The sequence below is a fragment of the Otolemur garnettii genome, unplaced genomic scaffold (assembly GCF_000181295.1).
Source record: "Otolemur garnettii isolate 467f Iridium unplaced genomic scaffold, OtoGar3 scaffold00069, whole genome shotgun sequence".
Classification (NCBI taxonomy): Eukaryota; Metazoa; Chordata; class Mammalia; order Primates; family Galagidae; genus Otolemur; species Otolemur garnettii.
Window position 1 is genome coordinate 980536 of NW_003852464.1, and position 22987 is coordinate 1003522.

The window sequence follows — 22987 nt, forward strand, 5'->3', positions numbered from 1 at the left end:
TGGATTTTAAGGTAAGAGCAATTGAAGACGCTCTTCAAGAAGCTAATCAAGAAGCAATTGAAGTTTCTGAATCAAATATCCCCTGCATTCTGCATTCTATCTCCCAGTTCCACATTCTCTTTTCATGCAGGTTTGGCAACAAAAGAATACACAAGACATTGACAATAATCACTGGTGTAACTTGAAGGGAGTCTCCCCCTGGAAGCAGCTGGGATTCAGGCTGCACAAAACCTGCCCCTATACTGTCAAGATTACTCATCAGATCAACAGCTCCATTAGCAGGTGTGTCCTGAAGCAAGCTGCCCACCACAGAGCCCACTCTCCACCTGTCTCAGATGGCCCCATATAGACTCCTGAGAATGATGATCTAGAAAAGTGGGAGGGTTATCAGCCTGGGCCAGGGCAGGGTGGGGCCGAGGGGCAGCCAGCTGACTACATATTACTGCAGCCAGGCCATGCCAAGGGACTCTCAATGGCAAATGAAGAATCCACCCTCTAGTGCTGCCTCTGTGGACATCATCTCTAGCCCTGCAACAAGAGCTACCCTGAGTCATGTCCCCAGCACCATGGAGAAGGTGAGAACCAGCAAAGTCAGGAGGGGTGTGGGGCGGTGCTAGGAGCAGCTGTGTAGCACAGCAGTGCAGGACAGGACTAGGCTGAAGGGGTTAGCTATTGTCCATGCTAAGCAGCTGGGACTTTCTCCTGGGCAATAGAGAGCCATAGATGGATTTAAACCATGACAGTTCCCTGGTTGTAGGTGGTGTCTCCAAAGGCCATGTAGAGAACAGGTTAGCATAGAGGTTCTCAGAGGGTTTAGGGACACCTGAGGACTTATCAGAAATGCACTGTTTTGGGTCCTATCTTAGACCTAATGAATCACAATCTGTTGGGAACCCAGAAATCTATGTTTGGGGTTTTCTTTATAATTTTTATAATATGAGGGGGCACAAGTGTTCTTATTACATGGTGAATTATATAACACTTAAGTCAGGGCTTTTGAGGTGCCCATGACCAGAGTAGTGGACATTGTTCCAGCAGGTCAGTTTTTATCCCGCACCCCCACCCCACTCTCTTTCCGTCTTGGTTTCCTGTGTCCTTCACATCTCTCTGTGCCTGTGAATGCCAGGAAGACCTACATGTGGGCAGTGGCAGTCCCTGAGAGGGGGGAATGTGGCCTCTGGGGAGGCCAGAGGAGAAAGCCTGGGTGACACAGCTGTGACAGAAGAGGCTCCAAGAAGTCCCTGGGCCAGTTGGAAGGAGGTGCCATTTGCCAAGAGAGGAAACACCAAAGGTGGGGGAGGAGAAGCAGGTTTGTGGGGAGTGGTGTGTAAGGTCCTCCCCTTTCCTTCCTTCCCTCCCTGCAGCTACCCAGGCCCTCGAGCAGTTCTAGATGACAAGGAAGGAGCATGAAGTTAGGACCCAGTGTTGGGGCATGTGGCCACCCCAGACAGGCTTCGGTTAGCTGACCCTCAGAGACAAGGCTGCCCCTAGAGATAAAATCTGGGAGCTTCCTGCCTGGTGTCAAATACAGCTTATAGGAGGATGTGGATTTGGTCTGTGCTTCTGCACTAGGCCCCAGAAAACCAAACCAAAATGGAGTCACTCCTGCCAAAGGCCCATGTCTACCAAGCTGACACTAAGTGGTTTATATGACCTGACAAACCAGGAGAAGAGGTCGTAGGCAAATCCCTACATGGGCCAGTTTTAACCAGCGTGATGATGAAGTCCCCTCTGCTTTAACCTTCACAAGGAAAGTATTTCGAATGGACCCATCCACTTTTTGTTCCTTGTTTCGGCTTTCCTCAGCCCTCTCCCATCTATAAATACCCACTACCCACATTACAAAGCTGAGATCTCAAACCTCTTCTGGTGCCGAGGGTTGCCAGAGCTATGAATCACTCTTCACTCAAACTCTGTTAAACTTATTTTGTCTTGAGTTTTTCTTTTATCACTGGTCTCCTGACTTGTTCTACTGTTTAGCAGCTGGGTGACCTTTGCCAGCTGCTCAGCCTCCATTTCCTCATCTGTAAAATGGATGGTAATAGTAAGACGCACGTTTTAGGATTGTGGTGAGAACGAAATGGGTTAGTATGTCCACGAGACGCATTTAGAACAGTTTCTGCAAGGCAGTATCTATGTATTAGCTATTTTTATTCTGATTATCATTTCTATAATCCATAGAAGTAAAGAGATTGGAGGAAACAACCAGATTTCCTCCTCCTGGTCAGGTCAGTCTGACGGGCTGTCTGGCTCTGGTCCCAGTGGGAATTCTGGGCCCCACTTCCCCAGCTGCTGCCCCTCCCTTCCTAGGTTACCACTCCTCCTCAGCAGTCCTCTCAGCTGGAATCACCTTGAGTCACCACATAGGACTATAGGACATTTAAACAAATCTTTAAGACATTAAAAAGATCTCTAAACCATATATTGGCTGAACATGTACTGGGCACTAAGGCCTGGAAGACAGAGCCCCTGGCCCCCAGGAGCATTCTGGCTGGAGGGCGAAACGTGGACATAAAAATCAAGAACAGCTAGGAAGGGGGTAGACAGAGCAGCATGAGGGGCCCCAGAAGAAGGCATTTACATCTCCCTCGAACCTCCCACCCGGCAATCCGCCTCTCAATTTGTGTTTTCACTCTGGAATCGTCAAAGCATGAGAAACCTGCTACTGGAACAGGAAATGCCAGGATAGCACCCGCTCTTTTTTTCCCTCCCCCAAAATGTCCCATCGCTTCTAATCTGGGTTTTGGAAGCAGAGCCCGCTGGCAGGAGCAGAGAAAGCACCATCCAAGCTCTGAACAGGCAGATGTCCTAGAGGAAGCTGGGGAACGGCAAATATCAGCCCCAACCAGGACAACCTGGGGCAGGACTGGAGCCTGAGCCCCAGCGCCTGGGACTGATTAAACTTTCCCCTTGCAGCCGTGGTCAGTGGGATAGATGGATTGACTGAAATAGGACTCCGGAATGGGCTCTGGGAACTAAACAGAAAGAAAAAGGTCCAGAATCCCCAGAAATCCAAAAGCTGTGCAGAGAGGAGGAGAAATACCAAGAAGAAGAGAAAAAAGACCTGGACTGGGAAAGCTTCAAAAGAAGAAGGACCTGGAGAGCACAAATGATGGAGAGATCTCATAACTTCTTTTTCAGCTGGTCCAAGGGAGCAAAGAAATTAGATCATGAAAACTGGAATGAGAAGCTACGAGATGGGTCGGCAGAAGACAGTGTGTGCTGGCGACCCCACCGCAGGCTTAGAATTAGACGATACTTCTCCCAAACATAGCACGGAGGTGAAGTGACCCACTGATTAGGAACAAATGTGCTCTGTGATCCCTGCAGGGCAAACAGCTTTATTTTTTTTTCCAGACTCTGAAAAAGGATCCCCTCTCCCCACTGTTCCCATCATCATCACAAGGTTCATTCATTGCACAGAAAGGCTGCTTTTACTGAGACCTATCTGGGCAAGGCGGCAAGGCAGAGTCTTCAATAGCATCTCATAAGAGCACAAGCTCTTTATGTGGGAGAAATAATGAAACACCTTATTGGCGAAATAAACATCAAAGTGCAAAAGCATTGCTCAGGAAAAAAAGAAAAAAAAAGGAAATTATTTCCTTCTGCACCCAGCCCATAAGCACAAGTCCCTTCCAAATGGGGATGTTTGGATTTTTTTGGATTTTTTTTTCTTTTTGCCTTTTTTGTACCTAGTCAGAGTTTAATAAAGATACGAGATGGTTGCTGCATTTCCAAGGAAACATATGTTCCTGTTATTAATTTAGAGTAGCTAGCGATTATATCCTCAGATCGTCACAAGGGGCCCTCATCCTGCATTCTACTCATTTGAAAATGTGAAGTTTATGTTTTATCCAAAAAGTAATAAATGAACACTATAGAAAATAAAAATAGAAGAAAAAAGGAACCAACTCTAGTCCTACAACTCAAAGAAAATTACTTATATCTCATTGTAATTCTTCCCAGTCTTTTTGTCGCTACATATGTACTAATTTCCTTTCTGGAAAAATCAGTGACAACAGTAGCTACTTGGAATTTTTTTTCTTTTTTTTTTAAGTCTCTTCATAGTGGATATATGCTATTTCCTACTGCCCGGCAGCTCCTGCAACTTCCTTTGGTAATTGTGGCCCTACCATCGGTTTTTTGTCAACATGCTTAGTGAGAAGGCCTCTTGGAATATCTTGTGTTCCCCTAATCCTGGAAAGGTAAGTAAAACCAATCAGATGCTTCCTTGCTGGAATCTGAACCTCGAATAAAGTGACAAAAAGAAAAGAAAATGAACATTTGAAGCTCATACGTCCCCATGCAATTTTCCTGCAAGACTGTTACCTTGTTCCTGCCACCTCTATAGCCCACCGTCCTCCAGAAATGCCTTAGTTCCTAAGATGCTTTCTCCAAATTTTCATGCATTCTGTTGGCTCTTCCAATAAATTTCTTTTTCACTTAAGGCAAGAGAAGTTCATTTCTGTTGCTTACAACCAAAGAATCCTGAATGAAAATGGGGTTAAAATGAGCATAGGAATGGTAAGAGATATTGTATTATGTGAACAAAATAATAAGGGACTACGTTCTAAAAACTATTGTTTCATTACTTGTGGGACAAAATATCATCAGTTGAGATTCTGCCAGAAATGCCATAAAACACAGGATAAATCCTAACTAATACCTCAGTTCAATTTATCAGTATGAGTAAGAACAATGGATATATAAATTGTGGTATATGTACACCATGAAATACTATGCAGCCATTAAGAAAGATGGAGACTTTACCTCCTTTATGTTTACATGGATAGAGCTGGAAGATATTCTTCTTAGCCAAGTATCTCAAGAATGGAAGAAAAAGTAACCAACGTACTCAGCCCTACTATGAAACTCATTTAGCCCAGGAATATGGGGAGAAGGGAGAGGGAGGGGAGGGGAGGGGGAAGGTGGGTGGAGGGAGGGCAATTGGTGGAATCACACCTAAGGTTCATCCTATAAGGGTACATGTGACTCTCTCTAAATGTAGAATATAAATGTCCTAACACAAGAACTAAGAAAAGGATATGAAGGCTATGGTAACCAGTTGGATGAAAGTATTTCAAATTGTATATAGAAACAGTACACTGTACCCCATGATAGTATTAATGTACACTGCTATGATTTAATAAAAAAAGAACACATGTCCTAGCCAGAAGGACTAGGTTAAATCTCACACATTAGCCCTGTGACCTTGAGCAGGTTGCTAAACCCCTCTTATGCCACTGTTTCTTCATCTGTAAGGATATGGAAACTATGATAGTAGTTTCCTTCATGTACCAGAGACAGTGGCCCTTGCAGGACAGTCATGCAGGGCAGAAACATGATTTATTCATACCCCACCACATAATAGAGTCAAAATCAACAGTTGAATGATGAAACACACGTAAAGATTTTGAACAGAAATCCTTCAGTGTAATGCTAGTTATTGTCGGTGTTATTCTTCAGTAAGAATTTGCTTTTCAGAATCAAGGTGGTTAAAGAAAATCATAGGCTTCTAGTTGGGTTTTATTTCTACCACTTTGCAATGAGGGGGAAGGCTGTTCTCAGACACAGCTCACCTCCCAGGTTCCCTTCTCTCATGGGTCTTGGACCTCCAGATTCTCCCTGCCTTATTAACCCGATCAGTGCCTTCGCACAAGTATGAGTCCACTTGCTTTTCTAGTTTTCAACAGAAATATTGATCTGAAATAACCTAGCTCATCATTGCAGAACTCAAGAATAACAATCCTTTGGAAGCAAAATTTTAAATCATTTCTGTCGAATATGGTGCAGGGTGCAAAAAAGGAACAGGTTAGGAAAATCACAGGCCTGTGCTTGGAGGAGTTTGGGCTGAATCCTTTCTTGTTTGGGGCAAAGCCCTGGGCATAGATGGATGGTCAGTAGCATTCTTGGCCTCTGATGCAATAATACAAGTACCTGTTTACACTCAAGAAAGTATACAAATACATGTACATTTTAAAAGCCAAAATAGAAAGACTTCACTTGAACTACAAAGTACTTACACATCTCAAGAAAAAAAAAAAAAAAAAAAACATGTAATAGGAAACTGTGGAAGGAGATGTTTATTACAAGCTAAATTGAATTCCCTACTTTTTACAAGCTGTGTGACCTTGGCCAAGTCGAGGCTCAGGGTCTTCTGCAAAATGAGACTGTGGGATTAGATGATCCATCACCACCGTCACTTCCAGCCCTGACAGACAAGAAGTCTATCAGAAAGCGGGTTTGTGATCATTTAGAACGCTACCTGCAGCCAGAGGGAAGCAGCGTGTTTATGAAAAAATCAGTCAAATCTGATTGACCTGCTCGCATTTTGAGTGATGTTCCCAGGTGGAAAAGGAAGAGAAACTCATCAGACGTGGGATATCTGGTTTCCAGATCGTCTGACAAGATGCATCAGAATGTCCTGGGGAAACAGAGAGATGCGGCCCGGGGAACAGACAGCATGAGTAGTTTGTAGCTCATTGATTCCAAGCCTGGAGAATTCTGATCAGCAGGTGGATGTAGATGGGCAAGGACCATCTCTGGTGTTACGGCTCCACGGAACAGCAGCATCTCATGATTTGGATGCCAGGGAGAAGGCCTTTCATTAAAGACATGTGTTTTGCAAAAATAGGATTAAAAAGGTGAACTCCAAATCACGTTTCTGCCCACTATCCTGCAAGGGCCACTGTCTCCTGTAAGTGAAGGACTGGGGTAGCTGTTTTCTTCCTTATATCTGCCTGAGTCAGTGCACCCTACAGCCGGCTTCACTGCAGCGCAGGTGGATCCTCTGATCCCTGAAGCTGCCGCCTCTCTTTCTGGGTCACTTCCCTACACATGACACCCCTTTGCCTTTTGTTCACCAAAGTACCCCTAACAAGACAATTGCAGGCCGCAGATTTCTACTGAAGGTTTAGGAGCAGCAGACGGTATTTACAGCAGAGAGCAGAAAACAGCTTCAAACTAAAATTCAGGCACCAGAGCCCCGAGAATATAGTTTCCACATGCTGCCACAGAGAATGCCTGAGCGGCTTTGTTGTCTCAGCAGCCTACAAAGTCCACTGTGCCCCTCCCTCTCCACCTCCCTAAGCTCCTGGGCCCTGGCAATGGCTCCTCCTGCCTGTCATTGGATATTCAAAATTCGGCCGTATTTTGCCGCACCAATGAATTATGGTCTCTGCTGACCTCCCTTTACCATCCAGTTTATGGCTAGTGCCGGCAGGAAAGGAGGAGCTAGACGGGGCTGCTTCTATGGAACTAGATGTCCAGCCATGGAGTTTTCCTAAAATGTAGATGCCTCAATCCAAGGGGAAAAATTTGTCTTTATTTTTATACAGTGGAATTTGAAAGGTCTTATCTAACTCTGAGATTCTATGTTTAAGAAACAATGAAAATCAGTTCCGCCGGGCCGGGATCGGAGGATTAAGGCTCTCAAGTTGTGGGAAGCAGAGGTTCCTAGAACACAGTGATGACTGTTCTGTGTGCGTTTGTACAGCCTGGACATACTCTCATCCCTGTTCAATAAACAGAAGCTGAAAACCCAAAGAAGCCTGAAGCAGTAACAGAGGATGAAAGACAATAATAGTGCCTTGGAGTAGGAAAAAGAAAACTCCAGCGTGCAGCCCGAGGGAATGGAATGTCACAGGCCAGAAGGAGGAGCGGACTGCATGTGATTCAGGGTTCGGATCCCCAAACACCACCCTCGTTCCCTCCTCCTTTGGAGCAGGGCGAGGGGCTGAGAGCACTTGGGCAGACATTTGCGCGCACTGAATGCTCCCGCAGGAAAGTGGGAGAGAGCAAGCAGATGGCTCTGAGAAGTGTAGGCGAGGCTGACGTCAAGTTTTTGTGCAGAATGGTGTTTCCGAGTCCCATCTCCCCGAGGCCCCTCGGCTGCAGATCCATCACCTGAGGCCACGCCCCTCTTTGGCGCCTCTTCTCTCCCCGAACCCCACTCCTCACCCCGCAGCGATCTTCTAATAATCATAACTGCTGTCGGGTCAAACGCGGTGACCTGGCCTCACCTATTCCAGGAGCCCCACGAAGGCCACAGTGGGGTCTTCTCTCCGCATCCCTCGTTAACCCCACCCATGCTCAGCAGATACCTGGGAAGCCAGCAATGAAATATCAAGAAGGTTCTTAACTTTGTGGGGATTTCATTCCCTAGGCATTAAGTGGCCAAGACGAGAACAGCTCCTGGAGGAAAGCCCACGTGGGATGCGCAAGGCCCGGCTGCGGCAACTCCGAAGGCTCCGCTCTGCGCCACCGCATGGGGACCTGGGACACCGGAACCCGGGATACCGGCCATCTCCGGAGGGAGGTGCGGAGAACCCAGGCCCTCGGCCTGCTCTGTGCACATTTCTGTTCCTAGTGGAGGAGCCTTCACTCCCAGGTGTCTTTATCTGAGCCTTGTTCTAAGGCCCTTTGCGGGCATCCGAGCCAAGTCCTACCTATGGGTGGAGAGAAAGGAGAACCCTTGGAAAGTTTTCCTCCTCTGACTCAGTGCTGGGCATTTTTCCACTCCTCCCTCTCCACTTCCCCTGCCCAGTGCCAGAGTCCAGAAAACTGCTCCTTCCATAAGGAACCCCGCCATCTGCTCTGACCCCTCCCCTGTCCCAGGCCGCCCTGTTCCCGCCCCCTGAGCCCGGCCGCATTCTTCCCCAGGCGTCAGGTCCTGCAGCCCCTCTCCCTGGGACCGTGGTCCCACTGCCCTGACAGCCACAAGCCGGGCGGCTCTGCCCAGTGTCCTTTCTGGGGAGTGGGCTTCCCCGGGTGTAGAAGGGAACAAGGGCTGAGCTGGGGCTTCCATTCCCACTCCTGGAGGCTTTAATCCGTGACTCCTACCCCTGGCAGCTCAGCTTTCTCTCCAGCTCAGCAGAGCTCCTGACAAAAAGAAAAAAAAAAAAAAAAAAAAAAGACTAAAAATAGTCACACAGAATGTAAGAAGATTCCAGTGGAATTTTTGGTGTTGTCTTAGGATCTGGGTTGAAGCCCAAAGCTGAGAACAAGCGGTGATAAATAAAACCCTCCCAGCCCACCCCCAGTCAATTGGAACAAAAACTGTGAAGGAGTAATCCACCTCTTCAGGACTTCCCAATCAACAGAGAAAACCAGTTCACCTCTGACCCACCCCCCAGTCAGAGGGAGGGAGGTGACAGCTGGCAGGTGGGGAGGGGACTCTTGTCACTAGTGCTACCATGGGACCTGAGCGGAGGTGACAAGAGACTTCTTAAGAGAGCTTTCTAGTCTCCCACGGCACCGGGAGCAGAGAATGTGTCCAAAGGCAGGAGGCTGGCTGCAGCCGCCACTGGTGGCAGAAATGAGGGAGAAGGCTGCTATCGGGCTGGCTGTCCCTCCAGAGTCATAAGGCAAGGTGCCTAATATTTCCAGTGAGCAGAATGGACACCGTGCAAAGCCCCCGGCCTGAGTCATCTGAAGAGGCTGCCCAGGGAGAGAGAGACCACCTCCCAGGCAGAGGGATTGTGAGGCAGAGTGTCTGAGCAGAAAAATGAGAAGGGCCAAGAGTCACGGAACATGGGGACCCTCCTGTGGGGGGAAGGGTCAGTGATTGTGTAACCACCTTGACAGGGGACATTTGACAGCCAAGAGGGAACGGCAAACAGCATCACCTACCTAAAAAGATCTTCTTGCCCACTTACCTCTTTCCTCCCTCAGCCCTTCTCTTCAGCCTGACTCTGAAAATGCCAGAAGCCCAGTAGGGAGCCAGGGGAAAGAAGGAGGTAGAAAAATGGAAGCCGAGACCTCAGTGCTGCCAGGACTGCGGGTCAATAAAATCTGAGTCGACCTTAAGCCCAGAGGGAGGAGGAAGAACACCTTAAACTGGAAAAGGAACTGAAATTTTGGCATTAAATTGGGCTAAACTATTTAATATCTAAAAACAAGATGATTTTAATACCCCCAAATTATCGTAAAAAGCCATGGGATTTGCTTGCAATGTTATTTTTGGCAAATCCTTCCCAAGCAGGCTTGAAGCTGTGGTGGGTGAAAAAATAGAGTTATTTCCTTATCATATCTTACCAAATATAGCTTGTTTAAATGCCAGTTATAGAGGCAGAAAAGAAGCTGAGAAGGAGATAAGCAGAGATGAAATCTACTTTTGAAATTGCCACCTGGGAAGGCTGGAGAGAGGAACAGCAGAGAGACAGGAGTCGTCTCTGTGAAGAAAACCTCATTCCAGGCTGAGGGAAGATACGTGCAAAGGTCCTGTGGCAGGAAAGAGGAAATGGTGCAGTTGCAAGGCCTGAAACAGGCCAGAGCTCAGGAGGTGATGTTGGAATCAGACTTCATGAGGTGATGGGGTCCACAGTGGAGGGTCTGGATTGATTCTCTGCACATTCCACAGTGTAAGCTGCAAATTAACATTGTCCCATGGTCCAATGCATGTTAAAGATTGTTGTTACCATTGTTTTGAGAGTGGATTGGTAGGAGGAGTAAGAGAAGAGGCCCACTAGGAGGACACAATGCACTTCTTAGAAGAGGCACAATAAATTCTCTGTGGTTGCTTTTCTTAATTTTACAGGGGGGGAAACCAGGAAGACTGGTGGGCATGGGTGCTTCAGGTTCCCTAGAAATAAGCAATCTACTAGAATTTAAACAAAGAAACAAAGGCAGAAAAGATGCTTTTTGTTGAAGAATAGGCATTCACTGGGAGAGCGACACAATGCATGACATATATATATATGTGTGTGTGTGTATACATATATGTACACACAGATATATACAGACACACACACATACAGCAGCTCAGAGCTGCATTTCACCTTCTAGTTTGGTAATTCCCTCACTTCCTCCCCTCTCTATCCATACAGTCTCTAACATCCCCTTTAACAGAATTGCAGCGTGTCACGTGTTTGTTTTGTTTGTGAGCCCCCTCAAATCCACGTTAGGGCTTCTTTGCACAACATGCCACAAAGAGAAGAATGAAATTTTTTAAAAACCGCTTTTTTGTTTTGAAGACAAACAAAAACATACACTACCAATTATCAAAAATGTTTTGATTATTTTTCTCACCAACAGTTACACTGACCCATCCCCTCTGGCCTGACCCTTGGAGACAGCTAACTACCTCCCCAAGACCTGCCCCTTCAGATGGGCTGTAAACACCTCCCACTGTTTGAGACAACTTCCCTGGAAGCCCCACCTACTTTTATGCATTTAACCTTATTTGAATAGCTACTGTTTGTAGAGCTCATATTCTGTGTGGGGCTCCATGCTGAGCACTTTACATATATTATAATAACCCATCATCACAAAGCTCTTTAAGGCAAGAACTATTATTATATATCCTACTTTATAGCTACCACAGCTGAAGCATGGAGAACCTCTGTCTCATGTCCAAAGTCACCTAGATGGTCATTGGTGTCACTAAGATTTGTACTCTAAATGTATCTGCCTCTGATGATAAAGTTCTGGGTCTGAGACTCTCACCTTGATGCCCACCACAATTCTACCCCCGGCCTACAAGAAGCAACAGTTGCCTGCAACCTCCCTGGCTCCTGTGCCTGTTCTGCTTGTCATAGTCACTGATCGGCCCCTTTCTTCTCACCACCTACCATGGTTCCCTAGGAGAAATCTCAGGCCTAACTCAGGCCCTCACCCAGCCACTCTGTGTCCCTGTACAGAGCAATGTGATGGAGACAGAGCGCTGGGTGCTGGTTTATAGGAGCTGGTCACTGCACTGCCTCTCGACTGTGCATTCAGTGGCATCATGTTGCTAGCTCGAGATCAGCCATGTTGGGAATATTTACACCATCAAAATTGGCAAACACCACAAGTAGCTTTTTTGAGGGGGAAAGCCACATTCATAAGCCCGCATCTGGGACAGACAATAGGATAATAGCAAGGCCATCTCTTCAATAGTCTCTTCTTCATAGCCCTTGAAAAACAAGCCCTTCCTAAAACCCAGAAACTCTAAAAGAAATCCAGCTGAAGTGGCACCTGGAGGAGCCAGGTCTCCTTGCCCAGAATGCAAATGTCCTTCTCCGACTTGGCACATTAAGGGAAACAAGCTAGAAGCTTTTTCATGCTTTCTACATTCTGTTGAGCTTGCAGTCCTGCTGGAAGGAGGGAGCCGATCTCAGGTGCTGAACATCAAATTGCTTATTGGAACAGCTGCTGCTTTCAGCTGAGTAAGCAGGACATTCGAGGGTGAAGCTTTCTTGGCATGGCACTGCAGCCAGTTAAAAATTAGTATTAGGAACAAAAAATATGAAGCAAAGGGGACACCATCTGATGGTCTGATACGAGCCACAAGCCTCCTTTGCACCTTAAAATACAGAGTAGGGTCGGGAAAGGATGTGAACACTGAACTATCAAGGACCTGTGTCGGGGCCTCGCCTCTACGACTTGCTACGTGCTCGGATGGGAGGAATGGGAAGGTGGAGAGAAAGAAAGGGATGATGAATGTAAGGGAGCGCCCTCAGGCTGAAGAAAAGACTTCACCATGACAGAAACACAGTGACGATTCTAGCACATTCACGTGCTTATTCAATATTCCCCAGGTACCTTCTAGGAGAAATATTAGATATAGTTGTGAACACCAAAGAGACAGCTCCTGCCCTCGTGGAGTTTACAACCCAGTGAAGAACAGAAGCATTAGACATTTAGTATTAATGGTTTGATGCTTGTTATGGTAAACTAAAGGAACCACAGGAACTATAACAAGGCAGAATTGTCACTGACATGGTCTGGGGACCAGAGCATAGAGTCCCTCCATAGAGCCCTGGGTACAGAATGAAAGGCAGAGTGGCCAGAAAGTCAAACAGGCAGGTTACCAGCACGCTGGCCTCTTCCGTTGACCTTGGAGGGTCCAGACCCTGCATCTTTGGAAACCAAATACCTGTGTTCGCATCCTGGCTCTCCCACTGAGAAGCGAAGCAAGTTATTGAACCTCACTGAGTTCAGTACCTTCATCATATAAAAGACCAGTAATTACACCTACCTTCCAGGTTCAGTATTTGAATTAAATTAGCGTGGGGTGTAGGACTCAGCATGATGGGTGATCCTGAGAACGTGCTCATTCCATGACAGCCCTATGTAAATATTAATTAACAAAAATTGTATTCAAAAATTAAGGATCTCTTAAACCACACTCATTGACCACTTGGCAAGGATCAAAATACCTGTCAGCAGAAACATTTAATGAGGCTTAGTGGTCCTGTAAGATGACTTGAGAGTTTGCACGGCGAGAGGTTTTGAAAGTGCTTACGTTCATCATATCCAGGACAGTCAGCATCTGTTTCCAGCAGTAGTGAAGACACCTACTGTCCCTTCCAACCTTCCTTGACTTGTTTTACCCAAAATATAGCTCCCACTGGCACTGACTCTAACTACCCCCACCTATCATCCTACGTGAATTTCCATTTCATTTTTTTTTTCACTGAGTAGCAAGAGGATAAACATGATGTACGTTGTTTACCTTTATAAAATCTTTCTTTCAAACAAATAAATGATGCAGAAAAAAAAAATCCATTGCCTGTGACACATGCCAATTTGGCATTAGGGAAGATACAGGCACTATAAAGACTTACTCACGCCTGAAAATTTGAGTGGAATAGATTGATTCAGTTGCTACCAATAACTTCCCTGAAATGGGCCACCTTGTTCCCATCCCTGTGGTGATATATGTCAATTCTAACAGTCCTCAATACTTCCTCCCCATGAGCTGTGTTTGCAGCAGGGGGGTTAGGCTGTGATGCTAGTCTCCTTTGTACTTTCGCTCACCTTTGGCATAAATTATCAAAGAAGGCAGCGAAATGCAAGTTGATGGGTCTCCCCACTTTAATTTAACACAACAGGTCATAATGGCTTTGTTCCTTGGCCAGACGGCCAGGCGCTGTTTTCACATATTAATGTGACTTGACTTGGCAATAAGTATGACAAGATAAAGGGAATTAGTTAAAACTTAATTAAAACCACATGAATAACAGGTAGAACACTGTATGTTTAGTATCTTGAAGTCTCTGTTGGTAGATTGGAAAAAAAAAAAAAAGGAAGTTTGCTTTATAGCAAACACAAGAGCCCCAATTAATAAAGAGCATTTCACTCTGGTCTGAAATGATCAGATCAAAATCAGAATCCAAAGGAAATGAAATTGGTGATTCTGATACTTGCCCCACCCAGGACACAGTGAGAGGTCAAGAGTGACGTTCTCGTCAGCTCAGAGACCACAACGCTAAGTCAGGAGTGACTACGTCTCAACATGCTTAACAGTCATGTGGGGCACTTATTAAAAAGTTGATTCTTAGTATCCGCTCCCACACAGTCTGATTTGATGAGTTTAGTGTGGCCAGCCTGAAATCTTCATTACTAGCTAGCACATTTCAGTGTTAAAGTGATTTCTAGGCAAAACATGTTTAGTTACAATAGACAATTAGGAGAGATACTTTGAGATTATGGGAATATCCTATTCCTTATTAAGATTTTACTCCCTAGTTTTTTTGGGGGGGAGGGTTAAGACAGAGCCTTAAGCTGTTGTCCTGTGTAGAGTGCTGTGACATCACAGCTCACAGCAACTTCCAACTCCTGGGCTCAAGTGATTATCCTACCTCCGCCTCCCAAGTAGCTGGGACTACAGACGCTTGCCACAACACCTGGCTATTTTTTTTTTTTTTTTGGTTGCAGCCATCGTTGTTGTTTGGAGGGCCCAGGCTGGATTTGAACCCGCTGGCTGAAGTGTATGTGGCTGGCGCCTTAGCCACTTGAGCCACAGGCACCAAGCCAATTTTACTGCCTAGTTTTAATAGCCATGGATAATGCGTACCTGAGTCAATTATGACTCTCCCAGTTACAAAATGTTGATTTTCCAACTCCTACACTTATTGGTTGGCTTATATTATTTCTTCCTTCTGCACTTATTAGTTGGGATATATTATTTCTTCTCTGCTCCTTTCTACATTTACTAGAGGGGATTCCATTATAAGGAGGTGCTCTCTCATTAACTAAGAACGAGCATGACTTTATTCAATGGGTGATTGAGCCGTTACCGTGATTCATTTGTAATGGTCTTCTTATCTCATGTTTGACCACAGACGGTCCCTTCAAACTGGCTCCTATAACCTTTTACGTTCGGAGCAACAAGGTGCTCTAGGCTTATCTTGGACTTTCTCTCCCCAGGCCCTGGAATCAGAAATGTGAACTGATGAGAACTTCACTCTCGACCTCTCGCCGTGTCCAGGGTGGGGCAGGTATCAGAATAGTAATTAAAAGTAAATTGCAGCACTGAGAAAGACCCAGTATCATTTGTATGATAGTCCTTCCAAAAATAATCATATCCTGAATCTACCCTTGAGGAAACATCAGACAAGCCGTAATTGAGGATTGTTCTACCAAAGCATGTACTCTTCAAAAATGTATATGTCCTGGAAGGTAAAGAAAGGCTGAGGATTAAGAGACACGAGAACCAATTGTCTTCCATGATCTTGGTCAGGATTTAAAAAATGATACATAAAGAACATCTCGGGGGCAACAGGCAAAATTTGAATATGGACTGTAGATCAGATAATATTATACTAATCCTAAATGTTCCAATTTTGAGGGAGAATATGGGAAAGTGAATATGGTGACATGTAGTGATAGGTAAATGGGAATTCTTTGTATACTTTTTGGAATCTTTCTGTCCATTTAAGAACATAAACTTAAAAGCAAATGGACAACGTGGCATTAAGGCAAGTTTCCCAAAGCGTGATACTGGTCCACGTATGAATGGAGATTTACTCGATCAGACAACATTTTCAGACAATCATATGTTCATTTTAATACATTTTTTAAATACATGCAACATGCACATCTAACCCATAATTTCACAGACACAAGTACTCAGTTGAGGCTAAATTTAAAGAGGTCAATTCAAAGAAAAATATTCAATAAGGGACAGCATAGATGCTATGCAAACACAGCAAAAATTGTGAATACTGAATGAGAATGACCAAAGGTCTTTTTTGGTTTTTTTTTCAGGAGCCAAAGTTTTACGTGTTCGTTTCTTACATTTGCTCTTACATTTGGCTCTTTGATGCCATCCTTGGCCTGAGACTCTTTGCCACAGGCCTTACCTACCACACAGCTGCAACTGACCAGTCTGCAGGGTCTCCCCCTCTACCACTTTCACAAAGGCCCACCCACTCTTCTCGCTTCTTGTTGCCATCAACCTTAATTAGGCCGATTTGGGGTTCAGCACAAGGGCTGCCCCCAACTTGACATACCCAGGCTCATCACACGTGGATGACAGCACACAGGTGGTGGCCAAGGCTGTTGGGCAGCTCCGCAGACTCAGGTGCAAGGCCCTTGTGGATGAGGGCATCTCATCCAGCATCTCCAGCACCTCTTTTGGAGCAGTGTTACTGTTGAGCACGGTGGAGGGAGAGAAAGAGCAAGAAGGACCGAAGTTTAAGGAGCACACACATTGGAGGAAGCTCTTAAACAGGGAGCCCTGTGTTCCTCTAGGCTCCGCCCCATACTTAACGTCTTGAGTAAACCTCCTTGTCTTCCTCTATAGCACGGGGATAAGAATATCTGTCCATACCATTCTCTGTGATGGTTACCAAAGGTATTGACTAGAACAAAGATTGATATTCTAGAAAGAATACCACTGAACATAAATGGAGCTAACCCAAGAAGGTCCTTCACGTCTCTGTATTTATCACAGTATTTGGCAATGCTTTCCCAGTGTGGGAAAGCCTCTTCTCACCTCCTTCTTCCTAAATAAACGTGTTTCCATTCCCTGTCAGTTTTTGCAATCAAAAGGGTAGGATGTGAAATCCAACCTCCAAACATGGCTGTTCTGACAACGTAATTACGGCCGTAATCTGTCATCCTTTCCCATCCTCAGATCATCCTGAGTTCTCTGGACCTTTAAGCACATGAAGTGTATGGTTTGAGGACATCTTCATCTTATGAATGTTTGTTTTTATTGTTTGATTTTAGGCTCTTTGTTATGTCAAGGGTTGTAAAGCAGATATAAATAGGGAACAATATATGTGTCTTTCACTTGCTGTTATGCATATTTTAGAGCACAGAAGAGTCTGTGTGAAAACGTATTAATTTACATCAGAAAAAAACTAGATTTGAATCCTCACTCTTCTGTTTTTCACAGGTGTGACGTTAAACAAGTTCCTTAACCTTTCTAGGCACCTATTTCCTCAGCTAAAAATGGAAATACCAGAACCTACCTCATCAGTTAGCTATTAGCATTAAACAAGATGATGACCTTGGGCTGTGACCTTTGAACTCCAGTATGCTCGCAAAGTACTGAGGGATCCTTGTTAAAATGTAGACTCTGATTCTGTAAGTTTGGGGGGGGCCTGAGAGTCAGCATTTCTAAGAAACTTCTAGACGATGCTGATTCTGCTGGTCTGTGGACCACACTGCTTATCAAGGACTAGAAGTGCCGAGAAAAATGGCTGACCCAGAGCAGGTTCCACACACGTTTGTTCCTCTCTCTGCCCCTTCCCACCACTTCATTTTCTAAAGCTGACTGCTCACCGAAAGAACTTGCCAAGAAAAGTCAATCAAAAAATGACAAAGAGAAAAGCATAAGACATTCACGGCGCCACATTAGAGGTTGATTAGGGTCAAAAGAAGAGATATATTTAAACCTAATTAAGATAAAGGATCCCTCCTTCAGTTGAGCGAAAGGCTGAGAGTAAAAATTTCAAGAACAGGTTGACTTTTGTCAGATCTCTGTCAGAAAAATATTGCATCGAGGGAATACGATGACAGCCTTGAAGAGTGACAGCCCTGACTATAACTCTGAAGGCAGTTTTAATATTATACAACTCGGGAAATCATAATTATGACTTGCACTGATAAGTCATAAGTCTTAAGTTTTGCAAAATCCCTTTGCATATATTAATACATCTCAGACCTCACTTCTTAAACCTGTTTTTGCTCTTATCAAATTAGAGATTCTGAACTCTTGGAGGGCAGGGACTGTGACGTGTTTGTGTTTGTATCTGTAACATTTGTCAAAGGTCTTGTCCGGCCTTCAAAAGAAATGTTTCCCCAGGCCCTTAAATACATATTCCATTTCCATGAATCTAAGTTATCATTGATTATATGACCTACTATTATTTTACGTATCTTTAAGGAAAAAAACAATGCTCCCATTTAAATCTTGTGTAGCATTGATTGCAAAATACATCCCAATTTCAGAATGTTAAGATGTGAGAGGAAATGGGAATCTTCATGTTGAGAACCAGCAGTAGTTGGGCTCTGCTATCAAGTCATCCTTGCTCCCACAGATGTGAAATGGCTAAATGGCCACATATTAGGACACTGACAACACCATGGGTGAGGAGGAAGCCAAACAGAGACAGGGAGATGTCTCTTTATAACACAGAGTGCATCATAGATTCAATGACATTGAGGCATTCTCCAATTGTGATCAAGATGGCAGCCGTTGTTTCTCAGGACATGCATGGGTAGACTCCTGTCTTTAAAGACCAAAGGAACAACAGAATCCATGAGACACATTTCCTATAACAGAAAGCATCCAGAAGGAGGAGGCGGTGGGTAGGGGCAGGGATGTCATTACTGTCTCAAGTCACACAAATCTGTGTAGTGGTTATTAGGGAAACCCAGGGCTCTAGAAACCCAGTGACTGAGGATGGTTAGAGCAATTGCACAGAAAGAGGCTATGAATTCTCTGCCACTTGGGATAGGGCAGACATCTTTCTGCTATAGACGAATGTGGGTCAAGGAACCACATGATGTGCAGTCACAGGATGCTCTTTCAACAGGTGACCAAACTGAACGTCAGTGCCTAGAGTCCAGTGAGACAAATGAGGAAATCAGAATGGCCCCCAAAGGAGATTGTCCTGACCTGGGGAGCCACACGTCATATCTCAGACTGATGGAGATGCCCCATGATGCTCTATAGTTTCATTGGATTGAAAAGACATTTGTTGACATTCTCTGCTCGGGTAATGGCCTTGGGCTAGTTACTTAATGACTCTGAGCCTCAGTTTTCTCATCTGTAAAATAGTGAGAGTAAAGGTGCCCACCTCGACTTGATGTAAGAATAAAATAAGGTTCTACACAAGAACCTGGCGAATGGCAATCACTCAATGAATGTTAGTTATTTTTACTACAATTATATGACATACAATTTTTCATAGACAGACACAGTGGCTTGATCCCATGCTGCATTAGTGACCATACAACAGATTATACTGCCTGCCGTGGTCTCAAATTCTTACCCCACGTTACAAAATAGAAAAGGACAGTAAATACAGCAAACAGATGACCTTCAATATGGGAGAAGATATTCCCATGTTATGAATCTGACAATTGGATAATAACCAGAATCTACAGAGAACTCAAGAAAATCAATAAGATCAAGAGAAATCATTGGGCAAGAGAAATGTATAGAATCTTCTCCGAAGAAGACAGAAGAATGGCCAACACATGAAAAAAATGCTCACCATCCTTAAGCATCAGAGAAATGCAAATCAAAATCACCTTGAGATATCACCTAACCCCAGTGAGAATGGCCCACATCACAACATCCCAAAGCTGCAGATGTTGGCATGGGCGCAGAGAGAAGGGAACACTTACACACTGTTGGTGCGACTACAAACTAATGCAACCTTTATGGAAAGAAATATGGAGAATCCTCAAAGAGCTAAAAGTAGACTTTCCATTTGTTCCTGCAATCTTATTACCAGGTATCTACCCCCACAAAATCATTTGCCATAGACATTTGCACCTGAATGTTTACAGCAGTTCAATTCACAATCACAAAGGTGTGGCAACAACCCCAGTGCCCATTGATTCATGAATGAATTAACAAACTGTGGTATATGTATACTATGGAATACTATTTAGCCGTAAAATAGATGGAGAGTTTAGATCTTTTGTATTTACTTGAATGGAGCTGAAGAACCTTCTTCTTAGTAAATAATCTCAAGAAAGGAAAAGCAAGCATCCCATGTACTCAATACTAATTTAAAACTAGCAGATGAGAGGCCCACAGGAGAGGAAAAACACCATGAAATTCAAGAAGGGGAAGGAGAAGGATCATAAGCTATACAATATTGGGGTATATGGCACACGTCCTGGGTGAGACTCAACGACAACTTGGACTTTTCCTAACAAATGCAAACCACGTAAGCTAATCATATGCTCCCTCAGATTAATCTGAAATAATAACAAAAAATGGAGAGGGCACCCAAAAAGACACGTGCATGTCTGGTATGTTTATTGCAGCACAATTAATTCACAATCACAAAGATGTGTAATCAACCCAAGGACCCATCAGTTCCTGAGTGGATTAATGAAACATGGTATCGGTTAAAAAAAAAAAAAAAAAAAAGGTTAGCTTACATGGGCAATGGGAAAATGAAAGAAAAAAATTTCACAGCTGCTAAAATTGTCCACTTCCAGAAACCTGGGAACATGGCCTTCCAGGGACTGTGACCACAGCACTTTATGGGAAGAAACTCCAGCAACAGCAGCTCAGAGGAACCAGGTCCCCATCCCACCTTGCCACAACTCGAGTCTCCTCTCGGGATATACATCATGTGCGGTGTAATCTGTCTTGTGCACAAAAACATTAACCTCTAGAACCAAATGTGTCTGTTAATAAACCAACACACCACTCACACCGTCAGGCCCCTCGCTATGTCCCCCACCTTGGAGCTGAGAGGCAAGCACATCACATCTGTCAGCTGGTTCAACTCCTGAGGCACGACATAATTTGGAAATGCGAAAGATCCCCCAAATTATCTCATCCTGAGGTGACAAAGCAAGTTCAGTCCCCACAAGCCCAGACAGCTCACATGCCAAATAAACAAAACACAACAGTAGTGGGGGTATTAACAGTTCAAGAAAAGCAAGTTTATTTCTTATCTGTAAGATTAATGAACCAGGCTGTAACCTCACCTCTAATTGTGCTGAACAGAAATTAGGTGCTGTTTTTAATCTATTCCACAGTAGTATAATAATGTCATGTCACAAAAGTTCATAAAGAAGGGGTCGGTACTTATCTGCAGAATGATTTAAAATACCCAGTGACTAACTATTAATGTGAAATTATTAAACTTTTTTCAGATATACTGAGTTTTGTTTGAAGCCATGAATATTAGGTGTAACCCAACTGGTAAAAACATGTTCCAAGTAAATAAGACTTTGTTTTTCTACTATAGACATACTATAAAGAATATCTATTTATATGGCCAATAATTGGTATAGTTAAAAAGCTATTGATAGATGTATGCCTTTCTCATTGTCCTGAACTTATCTGTCCCAGCAGGTGTCAAGTTTATTCCATCTACCTGATTTCAAATGAATGCTTACGTCTCTGGATTTAGCCAGTACCTGTTCTCCCTGCTTCTACTTCAGAGCTGAGACAGAAACCCTTGAAAAGCTGATGCAAGAAGAAGGATACAGTGGTGGGTAGGCAATGAGGAGAGAGAGCTTGGTTTCCTCCAGCTCAGATGACCATGGGAGCCAACTGAGTGATTTCAGGGACTCAAGTACAAAGTGCAGCACCTTCTCTCAGAATTCTGTTGAAAATTGATCTAATGAACGTCTGCATAGAACTTCACAGGGCTAAAAATAATTATACCCAGTGAGGTTTTCTTCCCATATAGAGTATAAAATGTGTTTTTTTTCCTCAGAACTTCCTAGTCTATCAACACTATGAGTGCACACAGGAAGGGATTCATTCTGAGCAAAAATCAATTTTATTGGCAAAGCCAGGAAAGGTGATGCATACCAAGAGGTAATGGTAGCTTTTCCCAGTAACTCCCCCGGTGGGAGGTCAGCTGAAACCTTGGGCCATGTCTACACTACAAATTTGGGCTGGGGAACTGGGATGCCAATTCAAGCTGGATGGTCCATATGCATGTGTATATGCATGTGTAAACTGATTTGAAAGGAAAATTATTATGAACCAACCCTGATGTTTCACCATTGGTCCTGGTAATGAATTGTGCTCACCTAACATTTCAGAAAGTTCTCGATTCGATGTAGGTGGGATGATCTTTTGGCAGGTGAGAGGGTGTGTCTGTCTGATTGCTTCAACTAGCATGATGGTTCCGTGTCTAAATTATCCAAGCTACACGTAGCCCACAAATAGAAAACACTCAAGAAATGTTATATATAAAATGGGCCTTTTGCTAATGGGTGAATGATTACAGGACACCCCCATTTAAGAAAGAACTGAAAACAAGGGGTAAACAAAAGAACAGAAATCTTTATTTCCTTTTTAATCACTTCAGTTCTTGTACCAAAGAAGACTTTGCCAAGTGGAAAGAAATTATCTTCCTTTAAGACCTTGACCTGGGCACCCCTATAATTCTAGGGGTGTCATAGCTGGAATACTCTGGAAGATTCTGGTCTTGTGCTTTGTGGTGAAGATCACAAAGTCTGACTCTACTACTAAGAGCAGAATAAACCATTCAAGTACAAAATTTTTTTTTTCTGTGGCCCTAAAATATTCCCCAGGACCTAGAAAAACCTGAAGGATATCCATGCCTCTCCTTCCTCCTCATCAATAAAATCAAACCAAACTAATGGCTTCATTCCTGGTCAATAATAAGGAATTGTATTTAGGACCTACATAAAATCACTGGTAAGTGCTTTCTTAAAAGAATAAGAACATTTATACAGCATAATGGAAAGGAAGATCTATATACACATGTCAGGTATGGAACTCAGATAATGAAAAGTGCTATGTGACATAAAGAATGGATCCACAGCCCTGAGCAGAAGTCACAAAGGACTTTATGGAAAGGTGTCGTTTAACCCAGGTTTAAATGACAAGCAGGAACTAGCAAATTGGAGGTGGAAGGGAAGGGTATCAGAATAAAGAAATGGTGTGCAGGGCAGAGGCACTGAGGGGTCCGTGTGTAGAAAGGACAGTCTCTGTATCTCTGAACGGTGCAAGTATGAAGTGCAAGAAGGTGAGACCAGGAAGAAAGGAGGAGGGCGTGTCTTCAGAAAGGAGGAAGGCGTGTCTTCAGAAAGGAGG